Consider the following 13,797-nt stretch of genomic DNA (forward strand, 5'->3'; position numbering starts at 1 on the left):
AGGCGAGGAGAGGAGAGCAGGTCGGGGACAGGCAGAGTCGGCAACAGGTGATCAGGCAGGAGAAGAACACTGGAAAGTTTTGCATAATGCTGAAGAACAATCTGGCAACTGGTGAGTGTGGGACTGAGGCTTTTATGCTGGCTTGATTGCTGGGGATGAGCTGCAGGTGTGGGTGATCAGGAGAGTGAGAGCAGGTGTGGCTGATCAGGAGAGTGAAGCAGAGGGAGGGAGAGTGGAAAATCACTGCAGCAGAGTGACAGGAGGGGAATGGGAGACAGAGAGGCCGTTTACATGTACACGGTGATTTTGATAAACGGAGACATCTTCCTTTGTTTGTGCCCTTCGTTTACACGCAAACAGAGATTTCTCCTCTGAAATGTTTTAGTGTACACATACCCACCTGACAAATTATTCAGATGCAAGACCAAAAATATGACATCTATTGTCTCCCAATAGATATTTTCATTCTTTTTTTTTTAACAAGTGGTGAGCACAGTAAGATGTCCCTCAAGCAATTGTAAAAGAGTTACAGGCATTTCATGTGAAGCAACAATCAAATCAAAGCCATAAAGGTGGCTGTCTTGTTTTGTTCATTTGTTTCTGTGGCCACCCAAAGATTTTTACCCATTTTGGGTCGCTAGGGGCGCAATGTGCGGTCTCCCTCAGCTCACACTGATATGCTCGTAATTTAACGAGTTTTGCAGTTATATCGTTTTTTTCCCTACTCATACTCTCAGTATCTGATTTATAAGGTGCTTGTGTACATTTTGGATGCAACAACCAGTCGTTGATGAATTTGAGAAGTGCAGGACGCGAGAAAGACGAAGGTCAAGCCACAGAAGCGTGGGATGCGTGGAAAGTCCACAATGGCGACGGGCACGGAATCAAACATTCTCAAGGCAATTGCCGAACTGAAGTTGGACTTCTCCACTTTTAAAGCGAATCTTTGTGCCACACTGGATTCTCGAATTGAGACTGCTACTCAGCTTCTTCAAGGGGACATTAGCCTACACGTTTTAAAAAGAGATGCTTCCCACAATACTAGCTCTAACAGAAAAAACGGAGTAACAAGCCACCAAAATCAGCGATCTTGAAACTGCTGCTACCGCCGCTTCGGACACAATTACGGCGCTGGATAAAGAGGTAAAAAGACTGTCTAAGGAAATGAAGGCTGTGCAACAGAAATGTGAAGATCAAACAATCTTAGGATGTTTGGCATCAAAGAAAACGTGGAGGGTCCCCATCACACCGATTTCATCACGGGACTGCTGAAGGACACACTACTGCTGGATAGCAAGCCTGTCATTGACTGCTGCCACCGCGTTTCCCGGGGCAATCCAACCAGCGCCGCCGGCGAGCGGGGCCGACCTCGTGAATTCATCCTGCGAGTGCATTTCTCACCTCATGTAAAGAATGAGATCCTCCAGCGGGCACGTAATTCTACTTTGGAATATCAAGGGCAGCGTTTTTTCATCTACCAAGACTATAGCCTACACCTACAGTGGCAAAGCAGCGAGCCGGATTCAGAGATGTCAAACGGAGGCTGCGTGATTATCCCGGGGTGAAGTATGGTCTGCGTTTCCCTGCTCGCCTCTGGCTGTCTTATGAGGGAAAAAACTTTTCTTCGATACTGCGGAGGACGCACTGGCCCACTTTGAGCGCCACATTAAGAAAGAGTGAAGAAACCTAAAAACTGCAGGACCTGATGATGGACCATTACATACACGGCTGATGTGAGTAGCTACAGTAACGGCCTGTCTGTTATCTGGCTGCTGTTTAATTGACTCTTTACTAATCTGCACATCATCGAAGTGCATCTGAGAGTTAGATATGTGTATATCTCTCTAAGTTTATTTATCATAGAGGGCGGTGTTGACACCTGGATTAAAAAGTATGACTCGATCGTTATCTACATAGCCTAGTAGAAATATATTTATTTATTTTTTTGCTATTGTATTTTCCTCTCACTAGGGAGCATCGAGTCATCTTCTTTATGTGATAGTCTATGTGGTAACCCACAGATTTCTGCCAATATTTGTATTTTATTTTGTTTTTGTTTCTTTCTATTGTGTAGAGCACTGATTACTATCTGGGTTTAACATGTCTTAATCATTGTCTACATGCTATGATGTGTATGTATGAGACTTTTTTTTTTCTTTCTTCTTTTCCCATATTTTTTACTTAGACTTGGAGTGTTAGCTTGTGTCTGAACGTTTTAATATGACCAATTTAAGTTTATGGTGGTAGCCAATAAAATTTTCTTTTTTTCCCTTGATATATACTTTATTTTTAGAGAACTGAGTATGTTTTTTTTTTTTTTTTCTTTTGGCATTTAAAATTAATGAATATTACTAGTTTGAGTCTATGTGGTAGCCTGTAGACTATTTTTCTTTTTTTAATTTTCCAATTATTATCTTATTTTTCATGTGTGTCTCTTTAATTGTACAGCACTCACGTGCTATCTAGATTCCAGATGTTCTCTCTACATAGTTGAAATTATTCTTTAAAGGAGTTTTTATTTTTTTTATTATTATTATTATTATTATTATTATTTTTATTTATTTATTTATTTATTTATTTTTTCGTGTTTCTTTCCTAAAATGAGTTTTAGGCCTGCATGAATATTATGTTCTGGTGCGCTTATGATAGGCTACACATTAGATATGTTGATATTACTGCCTGACTCGTTGCTTTGAAAGTACAAAGACAAATGGGGAGCCAGGGGTTTGTGGGTGTTAATTTACCTCACAAACAAGTTTGGGAAGAACATGGCTGCGTCTGAAAGGCCAAGTAGTATGGATTGTAGTAGACCAAATTAGTATGTAGTATGTCCGAAACCGTAGTAGGGAGGAGTAGTATGCTACCACCCCTACTAAGCACGCCTACATTGTAGTATGATGGCAGAGCATACTACAGGGCTACTACTTACTCAAAATGCACCACGGGTTTCTTCTTCGTCTTCTTCTTCATTGTAGACGTTGCATGGTATTTTACCGCCCTCATCAGTGTCCTATTTAAATGCAGCGTGGTCGCTGCCCGGCAAAATTCAAAACATCATGGCGGAGCAACGGCAGCCAGCGGCTGAAGCAGCGCATCAGTACAGATGTAACTATATGCACACTTTGTGTCATTACTTATATTAGACTATGTTAAACTTAAAGGCCTCCATTTTCACTAAATTGATTCATCAACTTTCAATATTTTTATACCTCTGCAGACACCCTGGATGTAATATCTTGCAAACCTTTCACAACTCACCAGCACATGTGCAGTAGATACTGATTAGATATCACTTAGCACAGGATCATTTCTAATAGCATATGCTATAAAGACTATAGCACTGTACAGCCCTGCTGTAATATTTAGCGACATTTATGAGGCCAACAATCAGACATCAGAAAAAACACTATTGTCACATCACGAGTGTACAGCTGTAAAACCTCATGTTACATGTTACATATTACATGAGTGAGAGGGGACAGGGGACAGACCCAAAGAACAGTCAGGTTACATGTCCTCCACGACCATTCTGCAACGTACAGTATATTCATTCCAGTTAAATGTGTATTCCTCAGGGACAGACGAGCAGACCGAGCTGCTCATCAGGTGGAGGATGGAGAATGAGCACCTCTTCACAAGAAGAAGAGGTAAAGCAAGAAGAGCATACAAGTAAGTCAAGAAACTTGTTGTATTCATGACACTTCATTCAAGATTTGTCACTGACTTATACATGCACAAGCAGTGAAACGTCATGAGATTGTGCAAGCAATGAGGAAATAAAAAGAAACACAAGAAGGACAAAAATATATACAAGTCAAGCAGGAAATAGACACCAATAGTGTAGGATGAAGTTTGCCTAATACCCAAATATGTTAGATAGGCCTAATAAAAACAGTTTAATGGTTAGTTTAATAAGTGGCCTTATTAAAATCCTCTTTAATCCAACAATATGTATTTCAGGTCTAACAAAGTCTCATTCAGTGAAGTAGTAATTATATACATTAAATACTGTGACTATCTGTGAACTAAAATGTTGACAAAGAAAAATTCTTACCAGAAAGGAAAATCATGGCCCTCACACTGAGGTTGTGAAGTAGATTAAACAAATTGCATTGTAAGTGGTCCCACAAAGGTTATTTTAAGTTGTATTTGAACTGTTGTGCCCTACAGACACCTTGCTCTATATCATGTCCTCTTAATTGAACATATTCAACCATGTAGACCTGATGAACACTGTAATGATTGTGAACATAACTGTGTTGGGCTTTAGGAGATTCCTGCAAGACAATCCCAGCCTCCCAGCAGAGATCACCACTGACAGCACTAAAAGAAAGTGGGAGAATTTGAAAGATAAATGTTGAGTATGTTGGCCAAACATTTGTTACAAACAGTAAGTTCTCTTGTTTATTTTGAAGGTTAATATCCATGCATTCATGTCTTACAGAGATTGAAGGCTCCAAAGACAGGGGTCAGCACAGAGGGTGGTGAGGATACAGCAGCATCCTGGCCATGGTATGACCTCATGGATGAGGCATTAGGTGAGAGGCCACAAATAACACCACCCAGCCTCATTTCCTCAGCCAGCCAGGATGCTACTGCATCCTCGTCACCCTCTGCTACTGCCTCCACCCCTGGCACTGAACCATCCACCCCAGGCACTCAACCCTCCACCCCTGGCACTCAACCCTCCACCTCGGCCACTGCACGACCCTTCACCTCTGCATGACCCTCCACGACTGCACAACCCACCTGTACTACAAGAACAACCACCACCCCTGAGAGCCAGGAGGAGGAGGCACGGATGTTGCCGAGATGCTGCAAGAGTTGGATGAGAGACTGGAGGAGCAAGAGAGGCAGTCAGAAGAAAGAGAAGAGAGAAGGTGGAGAGAGCAGTTAGAGAGAGAGGACAGATGAGAGAGGGAGAGAATTGAAAAAGAGGAAAGAAGAGAGAGGGAAAGAGAGCAAAGAGAAGAGAGAAGGGACCAGGAAGCAAGAGAGAGAGAAGAGCACTATCTTAAACTTCTTGAGATGCTTGTGAAAAAGTAATTTCTGTTTGGTTTGGTTTTGTGCCTTTTTTTGAGTTGGGAGATGTTTAAATGATTTTATTTATTTACATATTTTGTTTAAGTGATTTTATATTTATTAGTATATACAGTAGCACAGGATCAGTTTTTTGTCATATTTTGTAGAAAATCCTTTGTTAAATTAAATTGTGTCTATGAAACCACACTGAAAATCACAAGTTGTCTGGAATGTTGATTTTGTCTTTGACTGTGTAGAAAAGGTTGGTGTTCTTAAGTTTGTGCATCACTGTGTATTGACTTTGTATTTTATATTTCAGGTTTGATTTGATCATGCTCAAGAATCACACAACAAAAAGTTGTTTATTGACTCCAAACAGAAAAGAAACCAAAATAAATATACAAAATTAAAAATTTGCTGAGGTACATAGCAATACAAAACCCAATATATGTAAATTAAATTAACCTATAACTAGAACCTAAACTATTACTTAAACTTAAACACCAACGTGCCCATCATTCTGCAGTTTATGGATGAACAGTTAACCTGAACCTCAACCTTTGTCTCTCTTTTCCTGCCCTAACTGCTGCCGTTGACTTCAATGTAGACCCATGACTGGCCAAAGGACATTGAAGTGTGTGTGTGTACAAAAACCACAATAATAATGGTGACATAAAACAAATAATAAAATAAGTAATGATAATAATAAATACTATTACTGTTACAACAAATGATGATTAAATTTGGCATAATGAAATACATCATGGCAGAGCAGTTTTATTGGATGTCATTGTACTGTGTGAGGTGACAGGTGTTCAAAGTGACTCAGCCTACACACATGACAGAATGTGCTGCTGGAAATGCTGTACCTAGATATTGATATTCAATGAACTAATCACTTGATTGACACATGATGTTAGCGTTGTGACACTTATGAGAAGTGATGATGGTTGTCATCACCATAACAGGTTGTATTATTTCAAAAACAATATAAAGGATCTTCAAAGTGCAAAGTTTAAGTTTTTGAGCGTGGCATGTCATGTCATTGCTTACCTGTGGCAGTGAATTAATTATTATGTGCAATAGGAGGCATCTGCAAGCTCTGGCTCGCCTACGCCTCCCCTTTTGCATGCTGAGTAGCATTAGTGAGCTTGCAGACATGTTGCTGGTGGGTAAAGAGTGGCCAGCTTCATTTTGGACAATTTAAATAGTCACAGGTGCGTTCAGATTTTGGTGCAGTACCTCAGCCAAGCCAACAGATGGGGTGCTTTCATAGGCACTCCATCTGCTGGCAGAGTTCTGCCAGCAGATGGAGTGTTTTCCCACCAATCTTTTAGTATGTCCAAATGGACCCAACTTGTTTAGTAGGTAGGAGGAGTATCTAGTGGTAGTACGTAGTAGTAGTATGCAGTATGCCAATGGGCCTTTCGGACGCAGCCCCCGTCTTCTTTGGGCTTGTACCTTAGTTGGGAAGGTACTTCCTGGGGTGGGGGGTTTGGGAGGGATGACTTCTGCATTTTTTTCCTTTTTTTCTTCTGTTTTATGTTTTTTCCTTGTTTATATGCCTATTACATCACTGAGTTTTCATTTTACCGTCTGCGTGTTTAAGATACAGTGGTGGAAAAAAGTTTTCGGACACCCTCAAAATTTTACACAATCTCAAATATTATCATGAAATATTTGTGGAAAAAACTTTTTTGTGTTTCAAAAGGTGTGGCTGCATTAGACAGATACAAACAAATACAAATTATATTTTTTTGTTTATTGTTTACAAGAAAAACTAACAAAACTAAATTCTTGACAGTTTCAATATGTCAGTTCTCAACATTGTCGGTATCAAAGTCAACAAATAACAGAGAATGTGTTCAAAACTGAACAAAAAATAAATAAACCATCACATCATCAAATTAATATTTAGTAGTCCTGCCATTGGCACGTAGTAGAGCTCTAATCCTGGCTGGCATGTTCCCCACGAGCCTTTCATACTGTTGAGGGGTAATCTTGTCCCATTCTTCATTCTACTGCTTTTAATTCTTCTAAATTCTTTGGTTTATGCTTTGACACAGACCTTTTGATAATCCACCACAGATTTTCAATGGAGCTCATGTCCGGGGATTGAGCTGGCCACTCTAAGACCTGGATACTGTGCTCCTGCAGCCAAGTTCTACTGGCCTTGGATGTGTGGCAAGGGGCATTATTTTGTTGAAACATCCAGTTTTTGCCTCGACGGAACAGTGCACGCGCAGAAGGAAGAATGTGGGTTTCAAGAAAGGTACAATACTTGGTAGAGTTCAATGTGCCATCACAGACAGTGAGATGACCAACACCAGCAGCACTCATGCATCCTCAAACCATGATACTGCCTCCACCATGCTTGACAGTAGGTACTGTACATGCTGGAGATAATGCTTCGCCTGGCCTTCTGCGTACCCTCACATTAGTAGGAGGAAGATAAAGCTGGAAACTGGACTCATCTGACCACAAAATCTTCTTCCAGTTCCTGGCTGTCCAGTTCTTGTGTGCCTGGGCCCAACGACGCCGGGCTAACCTCTGTCGCTCATTGATCAGGGGCTTCTTGATAACCTTGTAGGACCTTAAGCCATGATCTAAAAGTCGGCCACGTACAGTGCGGGTGGAACACTGAACACCAGTTTGGTTTGACCACTGCTGCTGAAGCTCCTGTGATGTCATTCGGCGGTTTTGCCTGCACATGTGGATCAGGATGCGGTCATTTCTTGCTGAAGAAACCCTTGGACGCCCAGATCTTGGTTTGTCTTCCAAGCTGTTGGTTCGTCTGTATTTCTGCAGAGTGTATCCAACTGCTGAAGGACTGCATCTGCACTTCCTGGCTATCTGGCGGCAGCTGTACCCTTCCTGGCTGAGAATCTTTATCTTCAGGCGTGTTTCCTGCGTTAGGTTCCTTGTTTTAGCCATTTTTGTGTCTGAAGACCTTTCAAATGTGCTGGCTTTATGTAGACACGAAGCTTGGCAACAAAAATTGTGTCTTTTAATAAAAAGAACGACCTTCATCACTGGTACCAAAATGACCCATTACTCAAAATTTCTTATGTATTTTTATGGAACCAATCAATTTATTTTAATGGCTTTTTTAGGATTTATTTAGTATTTTGGCTGTGACTGTACTAAAAGAAATTGTACTTGAAGACCTAAGAGTGATTCTTAATGCAATAGTTCACAAATGCATGGGGTGTCCGAAAACTTTTTTCCACCACTGTATATCGCTTACTATATGACTGGGAGAATTAATGTTAAGGCTAAGGGAGACCGAGATGATATAAACTGCATTTCTTGGAATGTCAAGGGATTAAATAATCCTGTTAAAAGGAAAAAAAATCCTGACTCATTTTAAGAGTCTAAATGCTCACTTTGCGTTTTTTTTTTTTACAAGAAACCCATTTAAAAACAAGTGATCATTTCAGAATAAGCAAAGATTGGGTTGGAAAACTGTTTCATTCTAATTTTCATAATAAATCAAGAGGTACTGCTATTTTAGTCAATAAAGCCACACCATTTATTGCCACAGATGTGATAGCAGACAATAAAGGAAGATATGTTATAGTAACTGGCAGATTATTTTCCATTCCCCTTGTTTTGGCCAATGTATATGCGCCCAGTTGGGACGATACACATTTAATATCCACATTTTTATCTAACATTCCGAATTTGGACTCACACTCGCTAATTTTAGGGGGACACTTTAATTTGGTGATGTCACCAACTTTAGACAAGTCTCAAAGGGCCACTGCTCCATCGAAATGTGCATTATTAATCCAGATGTTTATCCAACAATATGGCCTCTGCAATGCATGGCGCTTTTTGCATCCCTTAGCTCGACAATACTCTTTTTCTCTCTTATGTACGCCATACATTTTCCCGCATTGATTATTTCTTTATGGACAACAAACTTTTACCCAGCCTTCAGCATTCTAGTTATGAGAGCATAGTAATCTCTGACCATGCTCCCCTTATTCTCAAATTGAAATTTCTACAATCTCCCCCTAAGAGTAATCAGTGGCGGCTCAACTCACTCCTGCTCTCAGACAAAAAGTATATTCAGTTGATAACTGCAGAGATTCCTTTATTTTTTGAAAATAATATAACTCCAGGGGTATGTCTTATTCTATTATATGGGAGTCTCTAAAAGCATATTTACGCGGTAAATCTATAGCCTATGCAGCCTCTATTAATAAGGCACGCACACAACGTCTTTGCAACATAAGCAATTTAATTGCCTCACTAGATGATAGATATTCAAGAGACCCCTGCATAATGCATAAGTAAATGTTAGGACCACAAAGTTATTATGTCAGCAAAGTGCAAAATAGTGCAACAAAGTATTATACCAATATGCCCAACAATCTCAACACATAGTGTTATCATGACTATGAAAAAGTGCCAAAAGTGTACAGAAACCTCTTTAACCAGCTATAGCCAATGAATATTATGCATCTGAACAGTGTAACTGCACAATGGGGATGAAAAAATATAAACACTTATTTTAGAGTTTTAAATCACACTGTTATACACTGTTACAACTGTTTGTTGTGTAAGTGAACACATCAAAACTGAAATGCAACCTATCCCTACAAACATTAGGAAATATGTATGGAGAAAACAAACTTCTGCCAAACCTGTTACCAAATATGTGTAATAACATTTCAAATTGTGGTTTGAGGAATATTTGTTGAATCTCTTCATTGTATCTTGGAGCAAAAAAACAAAAGGCCCAACATCATAAAGAGACTACATTTTAAACATGCTATATGTCCAAACACCATTGTTCTTTCACAATATGGCACTAGGCCATTTGTTGGCCCAGAGGAGGAATCCATTGTAGTGTGTCGTTACAGCGAGCTTTGAAGTTTGCTATACAGATTATGGACTTTGGGGGACATCTTGTGCTGATCAAGCTGCATGATGATTTTTTGGAGCACTTCAAAAGTGAAGCAAAGGGGTTTTGGATAAGCTAAGTTGAGTGCATATATCAAATCTAGAAGCAAGCCACAAGCTGAGGCAACTGAAGTCAGTTCATGCAACACTTCCACGTCCTCAATGACGATGCCAATGTCTTCAGGTGGCTCAAGCAGTCCTTCCCCTCCTTCCAAATGACAAACACTGCCATGGTGAGCTGCTCCAGGTCCCTCTGAGCATCATCTGCTCCAGAGTCCTACAGAGGGGTACAGGACACAAGCACAAATCATCATTGGCCTCACTTCTTACTGTGATGAAGTTACTGGGTGATGTACCAATGTTATGTGCTGGGCTATTTCTTGATTGGGTGTCATCACACACCACAACCAGCAGAGAGAGGTGTATCAATCTGACCATCTAACTGTAAGCAAGAAAGATAAGATTTCCCAAAATGTCAAACTATTCCTTTAAACTTGTATAATCAACTAAGATAGGCAAATCCTTCTTACTTAAAAAAATGTTCGATCCAATATGTTGTGTATTGTTGCTGGGAATTACATTATGTCCAGTATGGCCATGAAATTAAATACAACATGTACATAACTGTTGAAACTTACAAGATATTCCTTGATCAGGTCATCTGCATCTTCTCCCAGGAAGATGGTGAGGGCTTTCAGCACACACGCCCTCCGAAGATTAATGTCCACAGTCTAGAACAACAAACAATTCATTTTATTGTTCTAAATCTCATAAGACAGACATCCTTACTTGTATAACTTAACTCTTACACTTACTTTATTTAAAAACAGATAAGAATTTACAAAGCCAGAGATTCATTCTCGAAAGAAAAAGGGATGAGCTCAGTGGTGTGTATGAGTCGCCAAAAACATTCATGCATATGAAAGACATGATTAAATCTGACCAGTGATGACATGTTTAGCCGCATGTCATCATTTGATCGCTGGCTGTCCAGGTGGTGTCCAGCAAATGATGTGGGTTTCGTTAATAATTGGCAAACTTTCTGGGGAAAACCTGGTCTTATTAGGAGAGACGGCATTCATCCCACTTTGGATGGAGCTGCTCTCATTTCTAGGAACCTGGCAAACTTTATTAGTAATTTAAATCCCTGACAACCCAGAGTTGAGACCAGGACTCAGAGTCGCAGTCCTATACGCCTCTCTGAGCTTCTAGTTCAGTTACCCAGCCATAGTTTTCATAGTTTTATACAAACGGTGTCTGTCCCCCGACCACCTAAATTATCTAAATCTAAAATTAAACAAAGAGGAGTTGTGCATAACAACCTCATAAAAATTAAAACCTCTTCTGTGACAGAAAGACAAAACAGGAGAATTAAATGCGGACTGTTAAATATCAGGTCTCTATCGTCTAAAGCAGTGTTAGTAAACGAATTAATATAGATAATCATATTCATTTACTCAGCCTCACTGAAACCTGGCTGTGTCAGATGAATATGTCAGTCTAAATGAGTCCACTCCTCCCAGTCATAATAATACCCACATTCCTCGAGGCAGCGGCCGAGGAGGGGGAGTTGCAGCCATTTTTAACTCTAGCCTGTTAATCAGCCCTAAACCTAAACTAGATTATAATTTATTTGAAAGCCTCGTTCTTAGTCTTTTACATCCGACCTGGAAAACCTCGCAGCCACTTTTATTTGTTTATAGTGTACCGTGCTCCTGGCCCATATTCTGAATTTGTATCTGAATTCTCAGAGTTTTTATCCAGTTTAGTTCTTAAATCAGATAAAGTTATTATTGTAGGCGATTTTAACATTCATGTCGACGTTGATAATGACTCCCTGGCTACCGCGTTCATCTCATTATTAGACTCCATTGGCTTCAGTCAGGGTGTACATGAACCCACTCACTGTTTTAACTATACCCTCGATCTAGTTCTGACGTATGGAATTGAAATTGATAATCTAAAAGTCTTTCCACAGAATCCCTCGCTATCAGATCATTATCTGATTACTTTTGATTTCTTTTTACTTGATTACACGCCACTCAGCAACAGTTACTATACTAGATGTTTATCAGATAGTGCTGTCGCAAAATTTAAGGAAAAGATTACTCCGTCATTAAATTCAATACCAATTCCCTCAGTAACAGAGGTTTCCCGTGCCGACTTTGATCATTTTGTCGATAGCGCCGTAGGCTCGCTGCGAACAACACTTGACTCTGTAGCTCCTCTTAAAAAGAAGTTAAAAAAGCAAAGAAAGTTCGCTCCTTGGTATAACTCTCAAACCCGTAAGTTAAAACAAATATCGCGAAAATTTGAAAGGAATTGGCGATTAACCAAACTGGAAGAATCTCGTTTAATCTGGACAGACAGTCTCAAAACTTATAAGAGGGCCTCCATGCCAGAGCAAACTATTACTCAGCATTAATAGAGGACAATAAGAACAACCCCAGGTTTCTTTTCAGCACTGTAGCCAGGCTGACTGAGAGTCAGAGCTCTATTGAGCCTTGTATTCCTTCAGCCCTTAGCAGTAATGATTTTATGAGTATTTTTAATGACAAAATTCTAACTATTAGAGGCAAAATTCATGACCTCCTGCCCTCAGATAGTACCTATCTAACCTCAAACACAGCTGTAAAACCTAATATATATTTAGATTGCTTCTCCCCAATTTCTCTTCAAGAATTGACTGTGGTGATTTCTTCATCTAAATCATCAACGTGTCTCTTAGACCCCATCCCAACTAGGCTACTTAAGGAGGTCTTACCTTTAGTTAACACTCATATATTAGATATGATCAATATATCCTTATTAACAGGCTATATACCACAGTCTTTTAAGGTAGCTGTAATTAAACCTCTACTAAAAAAGCCCACCCTGGATCCAGAGGTGTTAGCCAACTATAGACCAATATCTAATCTTCCCTTTATGTCAAAGATCCTTGAGAAAGTAGTCGCAGACCAGCTGTGTGATTTTCTCCATGATAATAATCTATTTGAGGAATTTCAGTCAGGATTTAGAGTGCATCATAGCACTGAGACAGCACTAGTTAAAATTACAAATGACCTTCTGATTGCTTCAGACAAAGGACTTGTCTCTGTACTTGTTTTATTAGATCTTAGTGCGGCGTTTGACACAATTGACCATCAAATTCTACTGCAGAGACTGGATCACTTAATTGGCCTAAAAGGTTCTGCACTGAGCTGCTTTAAATCTTATTTAACTGATCGTTTTCAGTTTGTTCATGTTCATAATGAATCGTCCTTACGTACCAAAGTTTGTTTTGGAGTTCCATGAGTTCTGTGCTCGGACCAATCCTATTTACTCTATATATGCTTCCTTTAGGTAACATCATTAGAAATCACTCTATAAATTTCCATTGTTATGCGGATGATACACAGTTGTATTTATCGATGAAGCCAGAAGAAAGTAATCAATTAACTAAACTCCATAACTGCCTTAAAGACATAAAAACTTGGATGAGCACCAATTTCCTGATGTTAAATTCAGACAAAACTGAAGTTATTGTTCTTGGCCCCAAACAACTCAGAGACTCTTTATCTGATGACATAGTTTCTCTTGATGGCATTGCTCTGGCCTCTAGCACTACCGTAAGAAACCTCGGAGTAATATTTGATCAAGATTTGTCTTTTAATTCTCATTTAAAACAAACCTCACGGACTGCATTTTTTCATCTGCATAATATTGCAAAAATTAGGCCTATCCTGACCCGAAAAGATGCAGAAAAATTGGTCCACGCTTTTGTTACCTCTAGGCTGGATTACTGTAACTCTCTGTTATCAGGTAGCTCTAGTAAGTCCTCTAGTCCTTAAAAACTCTCCAGCTAATTCAGAATGCAGCAGCACG

Source organism: Epinephelus fuscoguttatus, linkage group LG17, assembly GCF_011397635.1.
Source record: "Epinephelus fuscoguttatus linkage group LG17, E.fuscoguttatus.final_Chr_v1".
NCBI classification, from domain to species: Eukaryota; Metazoa; Chordata; class Actinopteri; order Perciformes; family Serranidae; genus Epinephelus; species Epinephelus fuscoguttatus.